We start from the raw sequence: 25,898 nt of genomic DNA, 5'->3' as shown, positions 1-25,898 counted from the left end.
ATGCTTGCTCTTTTTGCTTAGTTGTCTGAAAAAATGTTTATCTTTGAAGTTCAAAAATGTAACCAAGTAGGGTCTATTTTTTGTGTTGTTAAGATTTTATTTTTAAGTAATTCCTACACTTCATGTGGGGCCTGAAACTACAACCCCCAGATCAAGAGTTGCACACTCTACCAAGCCAGCCAGGTGTGCCAACTAGGGTCTTTATGGTAATTGTCCTAGATCACTTTTTTCTTGCGCCTGTCTCTTCGACATGCAATTTAAAGTATGTTCACTGCAGGGGTGCTTGGGTGGTTCAGTTGATTAAGTGTTGGACTCTTGATTCTGGCTCAGATCATGATCTCACAGTGTGAGTTTGAGTCGGGCTCCATGTTGGGCTCCATGCTGACAGCACGATGCCTGCTTGAGATTCTCTCTCTGACCCTCCTCTGCTGGTGCATACTTACGTGCACGCTCTATCTCTCAAAATAAATAATAAAACAAACATTTAGAAAAGTAATCGTGTAAATATATTTTTAAAAAAATTATTTTCACTACAGGGATGCCTGGGTGGCTCAGGTCTTGATCTTGGGGTCATGAGTTTGAGCTCTACGTTGGGTATAAAGATCACATAAGTAAATAAATGTACATTTAAAAAAATTTATGTATGTTCACTTCAGGGAAAACTATGCAATATAGGCATATCTTGGAGATATTGTGGACTTGATTCTGGACCACCACAATAAAGTAAATATTCTAAAATGCAAGTCAATGCAGTTGTTTGGCTTCCCGGTGCATATAAAAGTTATGTTTACACTATACTCTAGTCTATTAAGTGTGAAATAGCAGTATGTGTAAAAAACAATGTACATAACTTAAAAATAGTCAATTGCTAAAAAAATGCAAACTATTATCTAAGCTTTCCCTTAGTCGTAATCTTTTTGGGGATGGAGGGCCTTGCCTCAGTGTTGGTGCCTGCTGACCTGGGTGGTGGTTGCTGAAGGTGGGGTGGCTGTGGCAATTTGTTAAAGTAAGACCACAGTGAAGGCTGTGACATTGATCCACACTTCCTTTCACAAATGATTTCTCTGTAGTGTGTGATGTTGTTCAATAACCTTTTACCCACAGTAGAACTTCTTTCTTTTTTTAAAAAAAATTTTAAAATGTTTTATTTATTTCTAACAGAGAGACAGTGTCAGCAGGGGAGGATCAGAGAGAGAAGGAGACACAGAATCTGAAGCAGGCTCCAGGCTCTGAGCTAGTTGTCAGCACAGAGCCTGACACGGGGCTCGAACCCACAACCATGAGATCATGACCTGAGCCAAAGTTGGACGTTTAATGGCTGAGCCACCCAGGCACCCCTAGAACTTCTTTCAAAATGGAAGTCCATCCTCTCGACCCCTGCCGCTGATGTTAAGTCCTTTGTTGTCAACTCAACACTCTTCCCAGCACCTTCACCAGGAATAGATTCTGTCTCAGGAAACCACTTTCTTTGCTCATCCATAGAAGCAACTTCTCATCTGTTCAAGTTTTATCAGATTGCAGCAATTCAGTCCCATCTTCAAGATCCACTTTTTAAAAAAACTTTTTAAAAAATATTTGTTTATTTTTGAGAGAAGAGACAGAGCATGAGCAGGGGAAGGACGGAGAGAGAGGGAGACACAGAATCTGAAGCAGGCTCCAGGCTCTGAGCTGTCAGCACAGAGTCTGATGTGGGGCTCGAACCCATGAACCATGAGATCATGACCTGAGCCCAAGTGGGACTGAGCCACACAGGTGCCCCAAGGCTGGTTTTGCTTTTTCATTATTCATGTGTTCGTTTTAGTCACACTTTTAATTTCCTTCAAGAACTTTTTCTTTGCATTCACATCTTGGCTGACTTTGGTGGAAGAGGCTTAGGTTTTGGCCTGTACAGGCTTCTGACATGCCTTCCTCACTAAGCTTGATCATTTCTAGCTTCTGATTTCAAGTGAGACATGTGTGACTCTTCATTTGAACATTTAGAGACCATTGTAGGGTTAGTTGTCCCAATTTCAATATTGTTTTGTCTCAGGGAATAGTGAGGAAGGAAACAGACGGGAGATAGTGGTTGATGGAGTAATCAGAACACATACAACATTTATGTATTAAGTCTGCCATCTTGTCTTATATGGGCATGTTCATGGGACCACAAAACAACTACAATAGTAACAACAAAGATCATGGATCACCATGACAAATATAACAGTGAAAAGGTTTGAGATATTGCAAGCATTAACAAAATGTGAACAAACACAGAAACCGAAGTGAGAAGATGCTTTTGGAAAAATGGAGCTAATAGACTTGCTCCACACAAGGTTGTAAAATCCCTTCAATTTGCAAAAAAACGCAGTATACGTGAAGCACAATAAAGCTAAATACAATAGGGGCGCCTGGCTGGCTCAGTCGGTTGAGCGTCCGACTTCGGCTCAGGTCATGATCTCGCAGTTCGTGGGTTCAAGCCCCACATTGGGCTCTGTACTGACAGCTAGCTCAGAGCCTGGAGCCTGCTTTGGATTCTGTGTCTCCTTCTTTCTCTGCCCCTCTCCACTTTTGCTCCCTCTCCCCCCTTCCCCCCCTCAAATATAAATACACATTAAAAAAAAAAAGCTAAGTGCAATAAAATAAGGTTTGTCTGTATACTAAAAGAGTGTAGGGGAGGGAAACTTCTCTTTCCTCCCTTCCAGTTTCTTTGCTGGCTTAATAACTAAATTGACATGAGATAAACTAACAAGAGAAAAACTAATCTAATTATATATGTACAGGAGCCTCATAAGAATAGGATCCTCTCAGGCAGTCTGGCAACTGGGGGTTATATGCCATCCTGAGCAGAGGAGAAAGGGTAGGGGTCTGGGACTTCAAAGGGAGAGGGGAAGACAGTTTATGGGAAGATGGGAAGAACAAATGTTTGGTAAACAAATGTTTGCCATGTTTTGGGAGATGGTGGGACACTGAGGAATTTGATCTCCAGGCCCTGTTAGCTTCCCCCACCCAGTTTACGTGCCTATCCCATATTCTTTGTAGTTATTTCTGGTGACAGTCTTCTTCCTGAACCACACCCTCCATCTCAATTCTTCTAGGCAGTTAAAGGAGAGGTAAAGAGGTCTTCCCGACTTTAGCTCAGAAGAATCCACATGCCAAAGTGATGGTCGTATATTCTGCTTTCCCTCGAAGGGCAGCCCCCAAAACGAATTAACACCTCTTGTACTAAAATTCAGTAATTCCCTCGATTCCATTTTAGTTTTTTATCTTTAAATTTAAGCAAAATAAAGTTTAATGCTGTTCATATAAAAAATAGTTTGCGTAGGGGCGCCTGGGTGGCTTAGTCGGTTAAGCGTCCGACTTTCGCTTAGGTCATGATCTCGCGGTTCGTGGGTTCGAGCCCCGCGTCGGGCTCTGTGCTGACTGCCAGCTCAGAGCCTGGAGCCTGTTTCAGTCTGTGACTCCCTCTCTCTCTGACCCTCCCCTGCTCACGCTGTCTCTCTCTCTCTCCTAGAAATAAATAAAAAACTTAAAAAAAAAAATAGTTTGCATAGTGCAATCCATTCTTTAAAAGTGTTATCTGCTTTTCATCTCAATTATCTTCTTATTGTAATGTCTAGAAATATAATCACCGAATGTTAACACTAATTTTTTCCTAAATAGTAGAGTTTGGGTGGATTTACTAATTTCTTCTTTATATCTCTCTGCGTGGGTTAATTTAAAAAATAATGAGAATGTATCATTTTTATATAAAAGTAAAGTCATGACTTCAAAAATTCATCATCTTAAATTTTTCAAACACCTTTAAATGCCTTTCAAAGAAATTTCATTCTTTAAGATCACTACAATGTGGCACTTTACTAATCTTTTTCCCCAGCTTTATCGAGATATAATTGACAAATAAAATTGTGTTAGTTTGGGGGGTACAGCATAATGGTTTGATATATGCATATGTTACAAACTCATAAGCACAGTAAGTCTAGTTAAATCCATCACCTCATGTAGTTCTACATTTTCTCCCTTGTGATGAGAACTTTTAAGATCTGCTCTCTTAGCAACTATACAATACAGTGTTAACGGTAGTCACCATGCTGGACATGACATCCCCAAGACTCATTTATAACTGGAAATTTTGGGCACCTACACCCATTTCCCCTACGCTTTAACACTTTACTCATTTCTGATCTAGAGACTCCTCACCACTGGTGAAAGCAGCAAATATTCATAAATATTCATCACTGTTTGAATGCCTGGCTCTGTGTTGCTGTGTTAAAGGCTTTGCATAGAATGTCCCATTTAACCATCTCATTAACACCTCAGAAATAGGCACTATTATCTCAATTTGACACATGTGGCAATTGAGACTTCAGGATGTTAATGAGCTCACCCAGGCTACTTGAATAAATGCAGGAAGAGAAATCCTTGTTGGCGTCATTAGTGACCTCCAGGTCCTCTCTGAGACCCTTAATGTATTCTTAGGCCTCTCACAGTTATGTCACAATTATGTAGCAGGACTTACAAGGCCCCAGGACTTGGTCTCTGGCACATTTGTCTCTCTTTCCTTCGTTCTTCCCCCCTCACTCTGCCTTGTCATTTCTTGTCTTTCCCTTTTTCTGCAAAGATATTTCGATCTTCAGTTACCTGGCAGACTCCCATTTATCCTTTAAAATTTATGGGATTTCTCCTCTCTGTAATTCTATCTCCAATACACCAACTTTTTAATCTGGCTACACTTGTGTGGTTCAGTGTTTGTTTCTCCCACCAGGTCATACATCCCTGGAAGGCAGAGACTGTCTGATTCATCTTTCTGTCCCGATCGTGGCACACAGGGCTTCATAAGTGTTTGTTCAATTCAATTTCAAGACCCAGTTCAGTGCTAACCCCCTCTGTCACTTCTCTCCTGTGATCATTTCCTTCTCTAAACCCTGAAAGCACTTTTATTTTATACTTCTGGCTTACCACATAGCACATCTGCTGTCTACTGCCACCTTTCTGTTTTATGTACACAGACTACAATAAAACAGCCAGAAAAATACAAACCGTGCTTTGCTTGTCTGTCCTCAGACTTAGCTCTAGGCCTTGTTCACATCAGAAATTCAAAGCATAATGATGATGATGATGACAATGATGATGATGTCAGAAGAGAAAGCAGCAATTTTTCCAAAAAGCAATTGTGTTACATACCTAAAAACAGCTGTTCTTAAATCCACCTGCAGCAGGTAGAAATCGAAGATGACCCACAAGATTCCTGCCCCTTGGTGTCCATGGTCTTTATAACCTACACTCTGAATGTTGGGGGGAATGTGGATATGATGGGGCTTCGCTTTTTTGACGTGGGTTCATCATATGGCAAAGCTGAAAGGATTCTGCAGTTGTAATTAAGGTCTATAATGGGTCAGGTTTAAGTGAGTTAAAAGGGAGATTAACTTGGATGGTTCTGACCCAATCAGTTGAGCCCTTCAAAGAGGCTTTCCCAGAAATGAGGAATCTGAAGCCAGAAAAGCACTCCTTTGGGCCTTGAAAAGGCCAATCATTCATTCAACAGGAAATGAATTCTGCCCCAAACCTGTGAGCCTGGAAGAGGACTCAGATGAGCTCCCAGCCCTAGCTGAGACTGTGATTGCAACCTGTGAGACCCTGATCAGTGTCCTAGTGGTGCCTGCTGACTTGAATAGTGGAAACTACATATTAGGGGTCTCCAGTGAAGTAGAGCCAATAGGAGATATACTGGTATGTTTTATATGTATTATTTATAATACATATACACATACATATATACATATACAATAGGGGGCCAATATCTATCTATCTATCTATCTATCTATCTACTCATCCATTCATTTATGTGTGGAGATTATTGTAGGAATTTGGTCACGTAGTTATGGAGGCCAAGAAGTCCCACACACTGCCATCTGCAGGAAAGCTGGAGGCATAATTTAGTCTGAAACCAAAGGCTTGGGAACCAGGGGGCTGCTGGTGTAAGTTCCACAGTCTGACGTTCCAAAAACCAGGCCAACGTCCAAGGGCAGGAAAAGATGGCCCAGCTCAAGAAGGAGAGTGAATTCACCCTTCTGTTGACTTTTTGTTCTATGTGGGCCCTTAGTGGATTGGGTAGTATATACCCACATTAGTGAGGACAGAACTCTACTGAATCACATGATAATCTCTTCCAGAAATACTCTTATAATAGACACAATCAGAAATGTTTGCCAGCTATTTGGGCATTCCTTAGCCCAGTCAAGTTGACACATAAATTAACCATCACAAGTCCACCCCTTATCAGCCATACACATCCCCTTAAGCCATACTTAATCTCTAAAGAAAGATAGTAACAAGATTATCGTTCCCCTTAACGTGATACTACTATCTTGTATACAACCCAAAACCTGCTAACCCCTTTCCCGGAAGAGGAAGTCAAGTCCCCAAGTGATGTTTGCTCCTCTCCTTGAAATTCTGTAGCTCAAATAACATGATTTAAAATTAACAGTACTGAGCACCATGATATAAAGTCAGTATATCTCATGTTACATGAGAGAATAAGAGAGGAAAGAAAACAAAGATATTTTCTTAATATATGTATATTCTAAACACAAGTTGGGGCGCCTGGGTGGCTCAGCTGGTTAAGCGTCTGACTTCAGCTCGGGTCACGATCTTACGGTTCATGGATTTGAGCTCTGCGCTGGACTCTGTCCTGACAGCTCAGAGCCTGGAGCCTGCTTCCTTCTGTGTCTCCCTCTCTCTCTGACCCTCCCCTGCTCACGCTGTCTCGCTCTCTCTCTCTCAGAAATAAATAAAACATTAAAAAAAATTTTTAATAAAAAAATAAACACAAGTGTATTCAATACAAAATGAAGAGGAAATATCATAGCAATTACCATCCTCGTTTCTGTAACCGGCCATGCAGTCACAGCTGGTATTTATAAACACCTTCTTCTACTAAGCATTTTGTATTCACTTTGTCTTCAGCAAGTACATCAGCTGGTTGTGGTTCTTTACCTGGTGGGGTGACTCAAACCTTCATTTCTTTTTTTTTTTTTTTTAAGTTAAGAAATACTTTTTATTTTATTTTATTTTTTTTTAATAGTTTATTGTCGAATTAGTTTCCACATAACACTCAGTGCTCATCCCCACAAGTGTCCTCCTCCATGCCCATCCCCCCCTCCCCCCCCATCCATCAGTCCTCAGTTTTTGTCAGCATTCAAGAGTCTCTCATGGTTTGCTTCTCTCCCTTTCCCCCACCATTTCCTCCTTTCTTCTCCCCCTTTTTCCTCCGTCAAGTTCCTCCTAATCCTCCTATACGTGCAAACATATGATATTTGTCCTTCTCTGCCTGACTTATTTCGCTCAGCATAACACCCTCAAGGTCCATCCATGTTGCTACACATGGCCAGATTTCATTGTTTCTCATTGCCATGTAGTATTCCATGGTATAGATAAACCACATCTTCTTGATCCATTCATCTGTTGATGGACACTTAGGCTCTTTCCATGTTTTAGCTATTGTGGAGAGTGCTGCTATGAACATTGGGGTACATGTGCTCCTATGCATCAGCATTTCTGTATCCCTTGGGTAAATTCCTAGCAGTGCTATTGCTGGGTCATAGGGGAGTTCTATTGTTAGTTTCCTGAGGAACCTCCACACTGTTTTCCAGAGGGGCTGTACCAGTTTACATTCCCACCAACAGTGTAGGAGGGTGCCCGTTTCTCCACATCCTCGCCAGCATCTAGAGTTCTCTGATTTGCTCATTTTAGCCACTCTGACTGGTGTGAGGTGGTATCTCAGTGTGGTCAAACCTTCATTTCTGAAGGGTCTGGGTCATTACTAGGCCTGCCTGGATTTGGTTGCTGCAGTTTTCCATCGACCTTAATCATGAGACATGGAACTTCTAAGAGATGGCCTGAGGGGTGTCCTGTACTCCAGACATGCTCTTCTTTCTTTCCATCAGGTAGCAGTCCAATTTCCCCGTGGTAGTCAGGACCCACCTCCCCAGTCACTCCCTTCCTTGTCTGTTGATTCAGAGGCATGAGGATCCCAAAGTGGCTGGGTGGAAGTCTTAACTTCAGTTCAATGGAATCATTGCTGTGTCTCTTGGAGGAAGTTCCCCTTCTTTTGGAGCTAAGACCTCTAGGCCAGCAGAGCATAAAGTCACAGGAGTAGGAAGCAAACATTTTGCTCGTGGATTGCTATGGGTAATAGTGAGTGGTTCCACTCCCATTTCTGCCTCTTGATTCTTGAATCCTGACTATGAAAGGAATAGCACTACATACTAGTTGCTGTTTTTAGCACATACAGAGCTATGGAGAACCTTGCCCCAGCACTGCAAGGTATTGCCACCAAGCTGGGGCTGTTTGTAACTGAGTCTTTAAAAGCCAGCTGCTTCAGAACGGTGGATACATGGTAAGACAGTGAATTCTATGAGCAGGAGCCCATTGCTTCACTTCTTTTGCTGTGAAGTGAATTCTTTGAACTGCAGCAATGCTGTGTGGAATACCATGATGGTGGATAAGACATTCTGTAATTCTATGGATGGTCGTTTTGGCAAAATCACTGCATGCATGATATGGTGAATCCATATCCAGAGGAAGTGCCTATTTCAGTAAGAACAAAACACTGTCCCCTCCATGATGGAGACAGTCCAATGTAATCAACTTGCCACCAGGTAGCTGGCTGATCACCTGGGGGACTGGTGCCATATTGGGGGCTCATTGTTGGTCCCTGCTGCTGGCAGATTGGACACTCAGTAGTGGCCATAGCCAGGTCAGCCTTGATGAGTGGAAGGCCATTTGTTGAGCCGATGCATAACCACTTCTGCCATCATGGCCTCTTTGTTTATGAGCCAGTTAGGCGATGCTAGGGCTGGCTGGAGAAAGGCTGACTGATGTCCACAGAATGGGTCATTCTATCCACTTAATTATTAACATCCTCCTCTGCTAAGGTCATCATTTGGTGAACATAGGTTGAAAATATACTCATTTTTTTTTACCCAAGAGGTCTATTCAAATGCCTCTTTCCCAAATTTCTTTGTTCACCAATTTTCCAATCACATTCCAAGTCCTTGATCATGAAAGCAAATCATTGGCTCAGCCACAAATCAGTATACAATTGACCATCTTGCCACTTCTCCTTCCAAGCAAAGTGGACAAGTGGCACACTGCCTGAAGTTCTGCCCACTAGGAGGATTTTCTTTCACCGCTGTTCTTGAGGGAGGTCCCAGAAAGGGGCCGCATGGCCACGGCCATCCGCTTTCTGTGGTGCTTACATACCATGCAGAACCATCTGTAAACCAGGCCTGAGTCTCTCCTTCCTTCATCAACTGATCACAAAAAACTCCCCATGAGGTGACAGGTGCAGGATAGAAGGGAGAAGGCCGTGTGGTGGGAGCGGAGAGCATGGCCATTTGGGCTGCTTCCTCATGTAATTTACTGGCGCCTTCAGGGCCGGCCCAGGTTTGGTCACATATATACCACTTTTCATTTGATGCTGGAGTGTGGTTGTGCATGCCCAACGTTGTGGCTTGGTGGGTCAGATAACACCCAGTTCGTGATAAGCAGCTGAGGTCCTATGGAATCTGATGGCCCACAGCCAAGCATTCAGTATCTTCTAGGGGCCAGTAGCGGGCCAAGAGCAATGTCTCAAAGGGAGAGCAGCTATTTGCAGAGGATGCCAGGGCCTTGCTCCAAAATCCTAAATACTTGCAATGCAGTAAATCTACAGGGGCCTGTGGAAGGCTCCAGACAGCATTCCTACGTGCCACTGACACTTCCAGTACTGCCACGTGGCCCACGCGGCAGAGCAGCTTGTACAGCAGCCTGGAATGTTGCAGAACCTTCTCTTGCTCTGGGCCCCACTAAAAACTAGCAGCATTTTGGGTCACTTGGTAAATGGGCCAGAGTAACACACCCAGATGAGGAGTGCTTTGCCTCCAAAATCCAAAGTGGTTGGAGAGTTGATTTCCTCCTGATAAAGGACAGTGAAGGTGTCCTGCTGGCCTTGCCATCTGAAAGCAAACTGCTCTGCTCTGCTGGGCCTTACGGGCAGGTGTGGAGAAAATGGAATTTGCCAGATCGATAGCTGCACGCCAGGCACCAGGGGATGTTGATTTGCTCAAGCAGCGAGGCCACAGCTGGTGCAGTGGCTTCCTCTGAGTCCCCCTGCTACCTTGTGACAATCTGATAGTGTTTCCAAGGTCCCATCCGTCTTCTGCATGGGTCACACGGGAGAGCTTTATGGGGGTGAGGATGAGGTGGGAGTCACCACCCCTTCACGTCCTTGCACTAATCTCGGCAGTACCGCTGGGAAGGCTGGAGTTTTTAAAAAAATATTTTTTAAATCCTTATTTATTTTGAGAGAGAATGCGAGCGGGGGAAGAGCAGAGAGAGAGAGAGAGAGAAAATCCCAAGCAGGTTCTGCGCTGTGAGCATAGAGCCCGAGGGGGGGGGGGGGGGGCTCGAACTTGTGAACCGTGAGATCATGACCTGAGCTGAAATCGAGAATTGGACATTTAACCGACTGGGCCACCAGGTGCCCCTGAATGCTTCTGATGTGCTATCCTCCTAGGTATGCACAGTTCTAATGGTTTCCACGTGGCTTCTCCCACTCTCGTAGCCCTCACTCCACAGGCTGGGGGACAAATATGGCGATTCTGCCAGCTGCTAGGTACGTCTGCTCCATTTATGTATTCTGGACTGGGAAATAACCACAACGTGGGGTTGGGGACCCAGTAGGCCCACAGTGAAATGGACCTGAGTTAAAACTCCATTGATCCTTGAGCCCCTACTCTGACCAGGGGGCCACGGTGATGCTTTCGGCCTCCTGGAGTCAATGCCTGTTCACAGCCAGTGTCCAGTAATCCATGGGTGGTCTGATCGTTTCCTTTTACCCATTGCTCAGTTATCCTGGTAAAGGTCCTTTTGGGGAAGGCTGGGGGAAAGATTAAGAGTATAGATTTTGGTAGAATACTGGGGTCCTTCTTCAAGGGGACCCGTTCTCCCAGCTCATTCAAGGGGTTCCTGGTCTGTGAACTGGCTCAAGTCTGGGAATTGATTGAGGGACCATGACTCTATTTTATGATTTGTTAGACTTTTGTTCACTTGACCTAGAATTTTTCTGCTTACACACATCAAGTAAGAATTTCGTCGGCTTCCTATTTATTTCATTTCTAGGAACACCATGATTAACCGGCTAGTGCCATGGGTCTGTGTGAGTCAGACTACTCTGCTTGCTCTGATTCTGCGGTCCTTTGTGGTAACTACACCCACCTTCCCTTTGATGTTGTACAGATAGAAAAGCACTCCTTGGGCCTTGAAACGGCAGCCCTCTTGAGTTCCATTCTGCTAACAACCTGTGAGGCTGGAGGAGGATTCAGATGAGCCTGCAGCCCTGGCTGGTACCATGACTGTAGCCTTGTGAGACCCTGATCAAGGCTGTAGTTACGTTATACTGGACTCCTGAAGCATGGAGTGATAATGAAATGATAGATGCTGTTGTAACCTGCTAACTTTGTGGTAATTTGTTGCACAGGTTGGAAAACTAACTAGGAGAATGGATAGACGTAATGAGAAGAGAAAGCAGGAATGATTCATGCCCTGAACGCAGTAACTGCAGTAACCTGCTACCCCAAATCCCCGACAGTGCTTTAAAAATACCCATTGCAGGGCACCTGGGTGGCTCAGTTGGTTAAGTGTCTGACTTCAGCTCAGGTCGTGATCTCACATTTGCGGATTTGAGCTCTGCGTAGGGCTCTCTGCTGACAGCACAGAGCCTGCTTTGGATCCTCTGATGCTTTCTCTCTCTGTCCCATTATTTATAAATAAATAATCTTTAAAAAAAAAACAAACCAGAATGGAGCCTTAAAAAACACCAATTGCATGCTATTGAAATGGTAAAAGTTAAATTTATAAGTGAGACTTATAAATTATTTTTTTAAAAAGTTTATTTATTTATTTTGAGAGAGCGAGAGCACTAGCAGGGGTGGGGCAGAGAGGGAGGGAGGCAGAGAACTCCAAGCAGGCTCCACACTGTCAGTGCAGAGCCCCACTCTGGGCTCAAACTCACGCCCCCGAGATGATGACATGAGCTGAAACCATGAGTCCTATGCTTAACTGACCAAGCCACCTGGTCTCCCCATAAGTGAGACTTTCAAAAACACTGGTGTGCTAGCTTCAATGAAAAAATGAATATAGAATTTTTGGGTAAAGTTTCTATTTCTTCTTTGTAAAATAAAAAGGTAAATTATATGCGAATCAAGAATTTTATTAACGCCAAACCGACAGTCAACCATGAAAAGTGTGCAGAAACCATTAGTGATATACTAGAACTGAAAGAGTGTTGTATCACTGAGGCCTTCTATTTTTTTTTTTTAAGTTTATTTTTATGAGGGGGATAGAGAGAGAGAGAGGAAGGGAGAAAGGGAGGGAGGGAGAGAGAGAATCTCGAGCAGGTTCCACACAGCGCAGGGCCCAACACAGGGCTCCACCCCACAAACCATGAAATCACGACCTGAGTGGAAATCAAGAGTTTGATGCTTAACCGACTGAGCCTCCCAGGTGCCCCTCACTGAGGCCTTCTTGAGAAATCTACTAGAGAGAGAGGTTCAGGCAATAAAATGACTAGAAAGACACGGACATAAGGACTGGCGGTAAGCATTAAATATACAGTTTTTCTAGAAATTAATATTAATTGAGGGTTAAAAGGGAGAGTATAGTACACTACCTACTGTCAATATGCTCTGACCTTGTAGGTATAGCACAACTATTTAAAAAACCAGAGGAGGCCCCTAGAGGATATGGAGCTGAACTCCCCCACCCCCTAAATGTGAGCTCTTTAGTGACTTGCTTCCATGGAGTCTATTATGGAAAGGAGGGAGGAAGGGGTAACTTTACAGTGGACAGACCTAGTAAACACTACTTAAATATGTTTGTGTATCTATCTACTAAAAGATCCTAGCAATAATTACAAACCCAAAAGCAAGTATCATGCCGCACAGTCTAGACTATGCTGTGAAAATACTGCTTCCCAGTAAATAAAACTAGAGATTCTTGGAAGAATGACTAAAGAGCAGGAAATATATAAGATGTGTCTAGAATATCTTGCTATACCAGAGAGCAAATTCTCATATCGGAAAGAATCAAGAGCCAGCCTAAGGATGTCCTACAAAAAGATACACTCAGACAATAACTACTAATGAAAGAACATAATACGATAAATAGTCTTCTAAAATTAAAAAAAAAAATGAACTGACCAATATTCTGATTCCATTGGACAGAGAATCATGTTTGAACTATAGTATTAAGTACAATCAATAAAAATCAGAATGTGGGAAACTTAAAGGATTGAGTGCCTTTACAAATAAATTGTAAGAAAAAAAAACAAGGGCTACCTACTGACTGAAAATTTAAAGATATATCAAAGATAGAGAATAGATAAGACAAACTGTAATGTTAAGAGATATATGCTGGTTCTTAAAACCACAGAGAAATTTTTAAAATGTGATTACCACAAATGTCAAGTAAGGGACATCCATTAATGGCAGAGTAGATTTACTAAGAAAAATCACATTCTGGGCCATAGAATACATCTTAACAAATTTAATACTATAGAAATCAGTAACAGAAAGATAGCTGGAAAAATCCCAAAATGTTGGGAGATAAAACCACATACTTTAATGTTTTTTTTTTTTTTGAGATAGAGACAGATCTTGAGTGGGGGAGGGACAGGGAAAAGAAGGAGACACAGAATCTAAAGCAGGTTCCAAGCTGTCAGTACAGAGCCCGACATGGGGCTCGAAATCACGGACCACGAGATCATGACCTGAGCCAAAGTCGGCTGCTTAACTGACTGAGCCACCCACGCGCCCCTATACCACATACTTTTAAATAGCAAAGGGGCAAAGAAATGTCAAGAGAAGGTTAGAATTTTGAAGTAAATGAAAATACAAAGTTTCAAATTTTGTGGAATTCAGCGAAAACAGTGTTTAGAAGGGAATTCATGGCCCTAAACACATATAGTAGTAAAAAAGAAAGATCTAAGATTTAAAAAATGTAAACTTCCAATTTAGGAAACCAAAGAAAGAATAGCAACTTTCTAAAGAAAGTTTCTAAAGTAAGAAATAGAAATAATTAAAATCACAGAAACAAATAAAATTGACAATAGGAAGTCAGTGGAAAAAATCAAGAGAGCCCAAAGCTGGTTCTTNTATATGGAAAGCAACTTGACAATAAACTATTTGTAAAAAAAAAAAATACTATAACAACGCCCCCCCAATAAAATAAAATATCAATCAAATTGATAAAACTCTAACTAGGCTGACCAAGGAGAAAATAGAAGTCACAAATTACTATTATCAGAAGTTGAAGAGGAGACGCTAAAATGTCAACATTACAGAACTAAAAAGAAGCATGAGAAGCAACTTTAAGCCAAAAAAATCTACCTTGATGAAATGGATGAATTCTTAGAAACACACAAACCATCAATACTTACTCAAGAAGAAACAGATCTGAATAGATCAATAATAAGCAAATTGAGACAGTACTAAAAAACTTCCCACAAAGAAAATCTCAGGACCAGATGATTTTATTGATGAATGCTAACAAATGTTTAAAGGGAAGAATTAATACAAATCCTTCACAAACTCTTCCAAAGTTTAGAGGCACAGAGAATGCTTCCTAGTTCATTCTGAGGCCAGTATTACCATGATAACAAAACGGACAAAGACGTCACACACACACACACACACAAACACACACACACACACACACACACACACACACACACAGAGAGAGAGAAGTATCTTTCATGACTACTACAAAAACCCAAATGACAACAAAACCCTAAAAGCCAGAATTAACAAATCAAATCCCATTCATAAGTAAGAAGTAGTATACATCATGATCAAATGGCATATATCCAAAGGAAATAGAAGGCTGATTTAACATCTGAAAATCAATTAACATAAAACATCACATCAATAGGATAAAGAACAAAAATCCACATGGTCATCTCAATAGATGTAGAAAAAGCATTTGATAAAATGCAATATTCTTTAAAAAATACAATATTCTTTCATAATAAAAATACTCAACAAACAAGTAACAGAAGGGAACTTACTCAACCTCATAAAGGATATCAATGAAAAACCCACATCTAACATCACACTTAATGGTTAAATTACTAAATGCTTTTCTCTAAGTTCAGGAACAAGAGAAGGATATCCTGTCTCAACACTTTTATTCAATATTTACTCAAAATCACAGCTAGAACAATCAGAAGAAAATGAAATAACAAGTGTCCAGACTGGAAAGGAAAAAGCAAAGCTCTCTCTTTGTAGATGACATGGTCTTGTATATAGAAAATCCTAAAAAACTAATTAAACAACCAGTAAAACTAATAAACAAATTTAGCAGGTTTGCAGGACACAAGTTGACTACACAAAAATCCACTGTAGTGACATCAGGGAAGGTGTTGAAGTAGGAAGTGCCAGGAATCCATCCCTCCACTGGACCAATACTCAGGATGGGCAGGAAACCATCTGAAGCAGCTAAGTGGTAACTCTAGAGTATGCAGAACACTTGCAGCATCCGGCAGAGACTTTGATGAGGAGGCTGGTAAATTTTGTCAATTGCAACCTTAGTGAGAAAGGGGATACCATTTTTCATCCCTGAAACAGGCAGCTACAGGGTCAGCAGCCCATGTTCCTAGGGTGGCTTGTTGGAGCCGGAATAGGCAAGAACGACTTGATCCTACAAAAGTCAGGGTTGTGCATTCTGACTGCTGTTTTTGATGAGTGGGCGGCAGACACAGAAGTTGGTGGTTGTTTCAACTCCCATGGGCTCAAGTGCCTCCCAGTCATGAGAGAATTTAAAGATAGGATGTAGTTTTCTCTTTTGGGAGCCACACATTTAAGGAAATCTTTGTCGTCATTGGATGGCTGTGGAGACAACAGAAGGGAAACTTCAATGAACACACACAACAAAAAAGACAAACTTTGCAATAACATATGGAAAAGCCACAAAGGATGGTTTCAGCTATCAACAAGCAAAACCCAGCAATCTCTCGGAGGGAGGGGGCAAGATGACGGAGAAGTAGGGAGCTCCGTACATTGCACTCGCCCCCATATCTCACACGGAAAAGATCTGAAGCCATAGGAAACCTTACAGAATCCAGGAGATTGGGAGAAAAAAGATGCAGAATCCACTGAGAAAGCCGTCTAACGTGAGTGCAAACTGGGGAAGATAAAATCGGGCCGGGATCAGAGACTCAGAGGGATGGGGGCAATCTCCCTCTGTGGGGAGTGAGAGGGGAAAGAGAGAGGCCGAAACTACTCAAGACACGGTCCCTGTTGCTGGGGAACAGAAAAACCTCTGCTCGGGGCACAGAAGGACAGTATGCACCGAATCCCCGCGCATCAACTCATCCTGGAGGGGCCGCGCGCTGACAGCTCTTTTGTGTTCCTGGCTCGGCTGGCCCCTAGAAGGGAGGCGAAGGGCTTAAAACTGGGAGATTTGCCCGCAAGTTCGTGTTTCGGGTGACGAGACATAGAGGGACCCGGTTTCCCCCTCTCCAGCGGACCCAAGGCACCCCCCAGGCAAACGCCGTCCTTGCTCACCAACCCAACCTGGAGAAGAAGGGAGCAGCAATTCTGGCTCAATCCCCAGGGCTAGGCAAGAGGCTTGGAATTGCCCTGAGGGGATCGCCTGCGAGGTTGTGTCTACGGCAATTTCAGTGGGGTGCGCGGACTGGGACTTGGAAACTAGGCCTGGCCTGGGTTAAAGAGCGCAACCCACTTTGGCTGCGCCCCTGGCACAGGGAGTTTACACACCCAAATATGTGAGGTGCAGCGCTTGGTTCAAGAAGGGACTGGAGCGCTGCCGCTCTTCTCACAACCACCAAGGCAGAACTCCCAACTGATGCATTGGATCCAACTACGCCCATCACTGCTAGAGAGCTGCCCTCCTCTTTTCTTTTTTTTTTTTCTCTTTTTTCCAGAACACTGACCTGATTCATTCTGGTCACTGGCTTGCTTAAACAGTTACATTTAGTCCATTCTGAAGATGTAAATTCTACACCTACCTACCCTTTCATCTCTTTCTCTTAGGAGTAATTAGACTATATAGTTTCTCTGGACATCACCAGCATCCTTCCCTCACCTCTCCAACCATATTCCACCCTTTAGCTCTTTGAAAAAAGCTTCTTATCCCTTCTGTCTGTTCATTCTATTTCCAATTTTGCCTCATCCCCGCCCTGTCTTCTCTCTCTTTCTCTATGCTCTTCAACCAGAACTGCATACACCCGGCTATTTAACTGTAGCTGGGAAATCTGGTTATATGCTTTAAACCATTCTTTGTCCATTGGTTTTCTTATTTCCTTTTCTTTTCTTCTTTTTGACTTTTTAATGTATTTTTAATTTTCTATTATTCACCTTCCCTCCTCCGTCTTTTCTCTTAATTTTTTGTTTTCCCTCTCGTGTTGCGTGTTTGTTGGATTTGTCTGTGCATAGGTGTACCTCTGCTCCCTATGTGTTTGTCTGTCTGTTTTCTTCTCCAGGGCTACATCAAGAAATGAACCAAAGTACACATGGTGGAGAGTCCCAAATATCACTACGAGTAGGAAAATAAAATAACCAAGGTCTCAACAAGAGAGATCAAGAGATACCATTCAAAAAACAGTCTCTGAAAGGATAGACCCTGGACAGTCAAAGGGTCTTCTTGGGTACAGCAGCACTCACAGGTGCAGAGAGCATAACAAGTCTTTAAAACTAACAAGAGATAGAAAGCTAACCAAAATGACGAAACGAAAGAGCTCTCCTCCAAAGAAAACTCCAAGAAGAAATGACAGCTAATGAACTGCTCAAAACAGATATCAGCAGCATCACTGAACAAGATTTTAGAATAATAATGGTAAAATTAATAGCTGGGCTTGAAAAAAACATAGGGGACATCAAAGAAACTATGGCTACAGACAGAATGGAAAATAAAAATAGGCATGAAGAATTAAAAAATGCGATAAATGAGATACATAATAAATTAGAGGCCTCCAATGCACGGATTGAAGAGGCAGAAAGGAGAATAAGTGATTTAGAAGACACCATTATAGAAAAACAAGAAGCTGACAAAAAAAGAGACAAACTGATCCAGGAACAGGAAAGAAGAATTCGAGAGCTCAGCGATACGGTCAAACGCAACAATATCCGTATCATAGGCATCCCAGAAGACGAAGAGAGAGGGAAAGGTGCTGAAGGAGTCCTGGAACAAATTATAGCAGAGAACTTCCCCGACCTGGGGAAGGAAGTAAATGTGGAAATACAAGAGGCTCAGAGGACTCCCCTCAGACGTAACTTGAATCGATCTTCTGCACGACATATCATAGTCAAAATGGCAAAATATAAGGACAAAGAGAGAATTTTGAAAGCAGCTAGGGAGAAAAGGGCCCTAACATACAAAGGGAAACCTATCAGAGTGGTGACAGACCTATCTACTGAAACTTGGCAGGCCAGAAAGGAATGGCAGGAGATCTTCAATGCAATGAACAGAAAAAATATGCAGCCAAGAATCCTCTATCCAGGAAGCCTGTCTTTCAAAATAGGAGAGATAAAAGTCTTACCCAATAAACAGAAATTGAAAGACTTTGTCACCACTTAGCCAGCCCTACAAGAAATCCTGAGGGGGACATTCTGAGGGAAGTGTTGCAAGGAACGAAGATACCAGAGACACCACCACAAGCATGAATACCACAAAAGACACANAAAACGGGAGGTATCACCATCCCAGACTTTAGCCTCTACTAAAACTGTCATCATCAGGACAGTATGGTTTTGCCACAAAAACAGACACATAGACCAATGGAATAGAATTGGGAACTCAGAGCTAGACCCAAAGGTATACAGCTAACTAATCTTTGACAAAGCAGGATAGAATATCCAATGGAAAAAAGACAGCCTCTTTAACAGGTGGTATTGGGAGAACTGGACAGCAACATGTAGAAGAATGAAACTAGATCATTTTCTCACACCATACACAAAAATAAACTCAAAATGGATAAAGGACCTGAACGTGAGACCTAGCAGAAAAAGCAGGAAACAACCTCCTTGACCTCTACTGCAGCGACTTCTTACTTAACACATCCCCAAAAGCAAGGGAATCAAGAGCAAAAATAAACTATTGGGACCTCATCAACATTAAACGCTTCTGCACTNTGGCCATGTGTAGCAACGTGGATGGACCCTGAGGGTGTTATGCTGAGCGAAATAAGTCAGGCAGAGTGAAATAAGTCAGGCAAATACCATATATGTTATGCTGAGCGAAAGAAGTCAGGCAGAGTGAAATAAGTCAGGCAAATACAGACAAATGGATCAAGAAGATGTGGTTTATCTATATGATGGAAGACTACATGGCAATGAGAAAGAATGAAATCTGGCATGTGTAGCAACATGGATGGACCTTGAGGGTGTTATGCTGAGCAAAATAAGTCAGGCAGAGCAAAATAAGTCAGGCAAATACCATATGTTTGCATGTATAGGAGGATTAGGAGGAACTTAACAGAGGACCATGGGGGAGAAGAAGGGGGGAAATAGTGGAGGAGAGGGAGAGAGGCAAACCATGAGAGACTCTTGAATGCTGAGAACAAACTGAGGACTGATTGGTGGGGGGCGAGGGGGGAGATGGACATGGAGGAGGGCACTTATGGGGATGAGCACTGGGTGTTATATGGAAACCAACTTGACAATAAACTATTTGTAAAAAATAAAATATTAAAAAAAATAAAACTGTAATTAAAACCCCCAACAATCTTTCCAAATAAGTGGGAGAATTAGTTTCCAGAATTACCACAACATGACGCTCAGAATGTCCACTTTTCAACAAAAAATTACAAAATAAGCAAAGAAATAGAAAAGTATGATGCATCCACAGGAAATTAAGAGCCTGACAGAAATAATCCCTGTAGAAGCTCAGATATTGGAGTTATTAGTCAAAGATGTTATAGCAAGAGTCTTAATTGTGTTTAATAAGGTAAAGCAAACCATAGACAAAATACTGAAGGACATCACTAAGACGATGTCTGAACAAAATGAGAATATCAGTAAAGAGATGGAAATTATAAAAAGCAACAAAAAAATTCTGGAGCTGAAAAGTAGAATAACTAAAATGAAAAACTCATTAGAGGGATTCAATAGTAGATTTAAGTAAGTAGAAGAAAGATCACTGAAGTTGAAGATTAGATATCAATTATCAGGAAGAGTAGAAAGAAAAATGAAATGCAGAAAGAGAACAGTCTAAAGAGCTGTGGGACACCACCAAGCACACTATAAATTTAGGATGTTGATTGTAATCCCTAAGGTTACTCCTAAGAAAATGATATATACAGAAACTGAAAGGAGGGAATCAAAATGGTACACTACAAAAAATACATTTCATAAAATACATGACAACATAACAATTATAAACATATCCATACATAAGGAACACCAAAACTATATGAAGGAAAAATGGACAGAACTGAAGGGGAAATAGTTCAACAACAACAATAGTTGGAGACTACACTACCCCACTCTCAACAATGGATAGAAACAACCAGATGGATGAATAAGGAACCCGAGAATGTGAACAACACTATAAAGTGAGCAGACCTAACAGACCGATACAGAACACTTAGTAACCGGAGAGTACACATCCTTCTCAGGTACATGTGGAATAGTCTCCAGAACAGACCATATATTAGGCTGCAAAACAAGTCTCAATTAATTTAAGTAGATTCAAACCATATACAATATCTTTTTCAATCACAATAGAATGAAACTAGAAATTAATAAAAGAAAGAAAACTGGGCAATTTACAAATAGGTGGGAAGTAAACAAACACTCTTAACTAACCAAAAGAAGAACTAGCAAGGGAAATTAGAAAGCACCTCGAGACAAATGGAAACATAACCATAGCAAAGCTTAAGGAATGCAGCAAAGACAGCACCCAGAGGGAAATTTATAGCTATAAATGTATATGCTGAAAAAAGGAATATCTCAAGTCAGTAACCTTAATTGTACATCTTAAGGAGCTAGGAAAAGAAAACTAAACCCAAAGCTAGCAGAAGGAAATAAAAACAGTAGAATAGAGATGGAGAACAGAAAGAGAAATTAAAAATTGGTTCTTTGAAAAGATCAACAAAATTGACAAAAACCTTTATCTAGATTAACTAAAAATAAAAGAAGTTTCAAATTACTACAATCAGAAATGATGGGACTCCTGGGTTGCTCAGTCAGTTGAGTATCTGACTTTGGTTCAGGTCCTGATCTCACAGCTCGTGAGTTTGAGCCCCACATGGGCTCTGCGCTGACAGCTTGGAGCCTGGAGCCTGCTTCCAATTCTGTCTCCCTGTCTCTGTACCTTCCCCGCTCACTCTCTGTCTTTCCTCTCTCAAAAATAAATAAACATTTGAAAAATTAAAAAGAAATAAAAAATGAATGTAGGGACATTACCATCAATTTTACAGAAATAGAAAGGATATTCTGCCCAGGCTAACACAAGTAGAAATGGAGGTGTGCATGGGTTGCTGTGGGAGGTGAGTGTGTGGCATTGAGGCCTGCTCGGGGAGAAGGCACCCTACACAATTCTATGGCCAGGTGTAGACACTCCTGTCCAAGGTAAAAATTCCAATGGGAAGATTTGTCTCTAAAGATGGGAACAGTGTGGCCACGTGAACAGATACTAAAAATAGCTCTCATTGCAAAGAAGTCAGCACTGTGTAACAGTACGTGAACTTAGATGCTGGGACACAGCATTTGGTGAGTGAATCCTTCCAGCCAGGAACAATGCTCTCTTTGGACTCATCACCTTGCGTTTGTAATCAGATAGGATCCCCTAACATTATGAGGCTCCTGACAACGTTGAACAGGTTTTTTTCAGTGATCCTTATAGAAAGACACCATCCCCAAAGAAATGCAGTATTTATACACAGTCCATGGGTATATACTGGATCTCCAAGAAACACCAGAATTACTAGTGAAGAATATATTACATGGCTCAAGTGTTCCGATGGAACCTTCTTCTATGGCTTCACAGTAAAACTCCCAGAACCACTCCTGTTTCTGCATTGTTAGAGTCAATGATAGTGCACAAAATCCACAGATGTATGTAGGACACATCGTGAAGGTTAAAAAAAAAAAGAAGAAGAAACCCAAAGATGCATTCTGATGTGGGGAAACAACTGATCTTTACTCAAGAGATTTCTGGAATTGTTTCTTTGGACAGGCCTCTTTGACAGATGGTGTGGGAATATTCAGCTTTGCCAGGTATGGCAATGACTTTTTATAGCTCATGATGTGAAGAACAAAGTAAAGAGGTCCAGGAAACATCAAGTGACGATTCAATTTCTGATAACTCTTCTATCCCTAAAGTGACTAGTATTTCATTGCTTCAGTCTTGTAAGACTTTAGCCAACGAAATTGAACACAAATGGGGATGACAACACTGTCAGGGCCTTGTATGTCTAATGTGAGGCTCCAACCACTTAGAAAAAGCCAACTACCTCCTCCTAAATTGTTGCCCCATCAATTTGCACAAGTTGCACTTTGCTGGTTTCGACTTACTGTAGAAAGATGCACAGTGCTGGTGAGGCAGACTGATGGTGAATCTGCTGACTGACGTACCTGGATTCACTCCGAAACATAGTCAGAAGGATAACGCGGATTTGCCCAAACCTGAGGAAACCTTAATGGAGATAGTGGATAATAAAAACGCTCACAGTCCCCCCAAAATAAAGATATTTCGGGAGCAATTAAAAGAAAACACTTGCACATTAAAAACAAAGATAAACTCCCTATATGCTTAAGCTATAAACTAGATGATGTTTTTGACCCCCCCTAAATTCCTATGTTAAAATATAACCCTTAATGTGATGGCAATAAGAGGTGGGGCCTTTGGGAGATCGTTAGGTCCTAAGGGTGAACCTCATGAACAGGATTAGTGTCCTTATAAGAAGAGACAGCAGAGAGCGTGCTTCTTCGCCCTCTGTTCTCCCCCATGTGAAGACACAAGAAGACAGTTGTGCGCAAACCAGAGAAAGTGGTTCCCCTGACATAGGATATGCTGGCACCTTGATGGGACTTCTCAGTCTCCAGAAAGTGAGCAATAAATGTCTGTTGGTTAGGCCACCCACTGTGTGGTATTCTGTCACAACAGCCTGAAGTAAGATAACCTGAAAGTGGTGAGATTGAATTGGTAATGAAAAATCTCACAACACACACACACACACACACACACACACACACAATCCTAGAACCAGATGGCTTCCCTGGTGAATTCTACCAAATGTTTAAATAAGAATCAAGACCACTTATTTGTAAACTCTTTCAACAAACTAAAGAAGAGGGAATATTTCCAAACTCACTCTATAAAGCTAGCATCACCCTGATCCCAAAACTCTACAAAGGCACTACAAGAAAAGAAACTACAGACAAAAATTCTCTATGACTATGGATGCACAACTCAAGAAAATACTAGGGAACTAAACTCAGCAGCATACAAAAAAGACTATCTGATGACTGCATAGGATTTGTTCCTAAAATGCAAGGATGATGTGACATATTAAAAAATAATTAATGCAGTAAATCACATTAATGGAAGAAAGGAATAAAATCCCCAATCTGAGCAAGTGATGCCGGAAAAGCATTTGATAAAATTTAATATATAAAAACACTCACTAAACTTGGAAGAGTAGGGAAATTCCTCAACATGATAAAAGCCGTATATCAAAACCCCACAGCTAACATCATACTCACTGACGGAAGACTGCAAGCTTTCCCTCTAAGGTCAGGGATAAAGCATTAATGCCAGCTCTCATCACTTCTATTCAACATAGTTCTGCAAGTTCAAAACAAACCAATAAAGTAAGAAAAATAGAAGTCATCCAAACTGGAAAAGAAGACGTGAAGTTATCTCTGTAGATACATGACATGACCTTACATGTAGAAAAATCTAACGATTCCACAAATACCTGTTAACAAATGAATCCAGCAAACCTGCAGCATACAAAATGAACACACAAAAATCATTTGTATTTCTATGCCCTTGCAATGAACAAATCAAGTGCAAATTTAAAAAACAACTCCATTTATAATAGCATCAAAAGAATAAAATACTTAACAATGTAGAATGGTATAGTTGCAATGGAAAATAGTTTGGTGGTTCTCAGAAAGCTAAACACAGAATTTTCTTAAAAAATTTTTTTAAATGTTTATTTATTTTTGAGAGAGAGAGAGACAGAGTGTGAACAGGGGAGGATCAGAGACAGAGGGAGACACAATCCGAAGCAGGCTCCAGGCTCTGAGCTGTCAGCACAGAGCCCAACGTGGGGTTCGAAGTCACGAACTGTGAGATCATGATCTGAGCTGAAGTCGGCTTAACTGACTAAGCCATCCAGGTGCCCCAATAATTTTCATATGGTTCAGAAATCCCACTCCTGAGTATATATCCAAAGTGAAGTAACGCCCTTGAACAGATACTTGTATGCCAATATTCACTAGAACATTATTTATAATCCATGGGGCACCTGGGTGGCTCAGTTAGTTGTGTCCAGCTCTCGATATCAGCTCAGGTCTTGATCTCGGGGTTGTGAGTTCAAGCCCTGGGGGTAGAGCCTACTCTAAACAAAAACAAGGGATGCCTGGGTGGCTCGGTTGGTTGACCGTCCAACTTCAGCTCAGGTCATGATCTCATGGTTTGTAGGTTCCAGCCCTGTGTCGGGCTCTGTGCTGACAGCTCAGAGCCTGGAGCCTGCTTTGGATTCTGTGTCTCCTCTCTCTGCCCCTCCTCTGTTCATGCTTTGTCTCTCTCTGTCTCTCAATTATAAATAAATGTAGAAAAAATTAAAAACAAAAACAAAAACTAACCAGAACATTATTTACAGTCCAAAAGGTACAAACAATAATGAAGTTTTTGTTACCCTTAACAGGAAAATGGATAAAATGTGATATATACATATACATAATGTAACATATCAATAACCATTGAATTGTACACTTTCATTTTTTTAATGTTTATTTATTTTGACAGGAGGGGGTGCAGAGCAGAAAGGGAGGGGGAGAGAGAATCCCAAGCAGGCTCTGCATTGACAGTGCAAAGCCCAGTGTGGGGTTCGATCTCATGAACTGTGAGAACATGACCTGAGCGGAGATCAAAAGTTGGAAGCTTAACCAACTGAGCCACCCAGGTGTCCCTCAACTGTACTCTTTAAATGGGTCAACTATACAGTGTGTGAATTATATTTCAGTGAAGCTGCTTCAATATAAATAATAAATACCATAAAAAATCAGTTATATCTGAGTTTAACAAATAAAAACCTTTACTTTGAATATTACCAAATACTGTTGAAAGAAATTAAGTTAATACTTAATAAATGGAAAGACAGGCCATATTTACAGATCACAAGATTTAATATTAAGGTGGCAAAAAACCCAAGGGATACAGAAATACTGATGCATAGGAGCACATGTACCCCAATGTTCATAGCAGCACTCTCATAGCAGCACATAGCACACATAGCTCAAACATGGAAAGAGCCTAAGTGTCCATCAACGGGCGAATGGATCAAGATGTGGTATATCTATACCATGGAATACTACTACACGGCAATGAGAAACAATGAAATCTGGCCATGTGTAGCAACATGGATGGACCTTGAGGGTGTTACTCTGAGCGAAATAAGTCAGGCAGAGAAGNCGTGGGGATGAGCACTGGGTGTTATGTGGAAACCAATTTGGCAATAAACTATTTGCAAAAAAAAATAAATTAATTAAAAATTAAAAAAAAAGGTGGCAAAATATAAGATATTAAGGTGGCAAAATTTCCCAAATTTATCTCCAGATTCAACATAATACCTATCAAAATCCCAGACAACTTCTTTTTTTTTAAATTTTTAAAGAATTTTTTATTTATTT

At 41.4% G+C, this 25,898-nt stretch overlaps 1 protein-coding gene and 1 pseudogene across 1 annotated transcript in view; one reads left to right on the top strand and one right to left on the bottom strand.

Moving 5' to 3' along the window:
• POLR2D (RNA polymerase II subunit D) overlaps positions 1-25,898 on the bottom strand; it is a 450,734-nt gene that overhangs the window by 60,544 nt on the left and 364,292 nt on the right. The gene's annotated exons all lie outside the window — the stretch shown is intronic.
• On the top strand, positions 21,640-22,555 carry LOC144233748 (archaemetzincin-2 pseudogene; annotated as a pseudogene).

The sequence above is a fragment of the Crocuta crocuta genome, unplaced genomic scaffold, assembly GCF_008692635.1.
Source record: "Crocuta crocuta isolate KB4526 unplaced genomic scaffold, BGI_CrCroc_1.0 scaffold5, whole genome shotgun sequence".
NCBI classification, from domain to species: Eukaryota; Metazoa; Chordata; class Mammalia; order Carnivora; family Hyaenidae; genus Crocuta; species Crocuta crocuta.
Note: the sequence above shows the minus strand (reverse complement) of the source record. Positions and strands in the feature narration are given on the sequence as shown.